Genomic DNA, 1,219 nt, shown 5'->3' on the forward strand with positions numbered 1-1,219 from the left:
CCATTTAGGATCTGTAGCAGCTTCAGAGTAGGAAGTGGGCTCCAAAACAGCTGAGAAAGCTGCCAATGCTGAGCTGTAAGAAGGAGAGATATGAGCATAGGACACATAATTGGATATAGGAAAAACACAGGAGGCCTTTGTTCTTGTAGGAGCAATATAGTCTTTCATCCAGATGGGAGGTTTAGGAGTCCTACAAGACTTTCTAAATGGTTCAACAAATGGAGACACAAGCATAGGAGCAACTTCAGATGATGAGGGGAACTCAGTATATCAGGTAGGGAAGAGTCAACTATATCAGCCTTTAGAGAGGAATCATGATCAGGAGAAACATATATAGGATCAGTTGGACAGTACTGAGGAGAACATAAAGGGGCAAAAAATAGAGGAGAAAATGAATTGGACAAGTGTTTGAAAGGAAATATGTCTTCCTTAAACACTACATCTCGACTAGTAGTAAATGTTTGATCCTGAAGGCGATACATCTTGTAGACTTTTTGAGTTAAGGAGTAACCAAGGAAACAGCGGGGAACAAGGCCCTAGGTGCAAATTTATCAGACTTCTTCAAGGAAGTAACATAACCTAGACAACCAAAGACCTTCAAGTGAGATAAATCTGGTGAGTTCTTAGAGAGAACCTCAACTGGTACTTTACCATGAAGAGTATGAGAAGGGCAACCTGTTGATCAAGTACACTGCAATAGCCACACAATCTCCCCAAAAACCTGAGAGGAACACTAGATTGAAATCTGATGGCTCGAACAGTGTCTAAAATATACCTATGTCTTCTCTCAACAACTTCATTCTGTTGAGGAGTATAGACACAAGAACTCTGATGCAATATCCCTAAGGATCGAAGCAAGCTAGAAACTTGAGAGTTAAAAAACTCACAACCATTGTCAGTGTGCAAAATCTTAATGACCGCAGATTGGACATTTTTTAGCATTAGCAAGAAATCAGTCAAGGCAACGATAACTTCTGACTTCGAATTTAACAGAAATATCCAGGTATACCTAGAATAATCATCCACCAAGGTTAAAAAATACTTCTTCCCATCATAAGTAGGTACCCTGTAGGGACCCCATACATCACCATGAATAATATGAAACCAAGCAGCATATTGTGAAGTACTCAGAGGAAAATGAATTCGTGTTTGCTTAGCCAAAGGGCACACAATACAATGTTTGTGATCAAAATTTACATTGTCAACATAGCAATTCAAA

The sequence above is a fragment of the Solanum tuberosum genome, unplaced genomic scaffold (genome assembly GCF_000226075.1).
Source record: "Solanum tuberosum cultivar DM 1-3 516 R44 unplaced genomic scaffold, SolTub_3.0 scf00104, whole genome shotgun sequence".
NCBI lineage: Eukaryota > Viridiplantae > Streptophyta > Magnoliopsida > Solanales > Solanaceae > Solanum > Solanum tuberosum.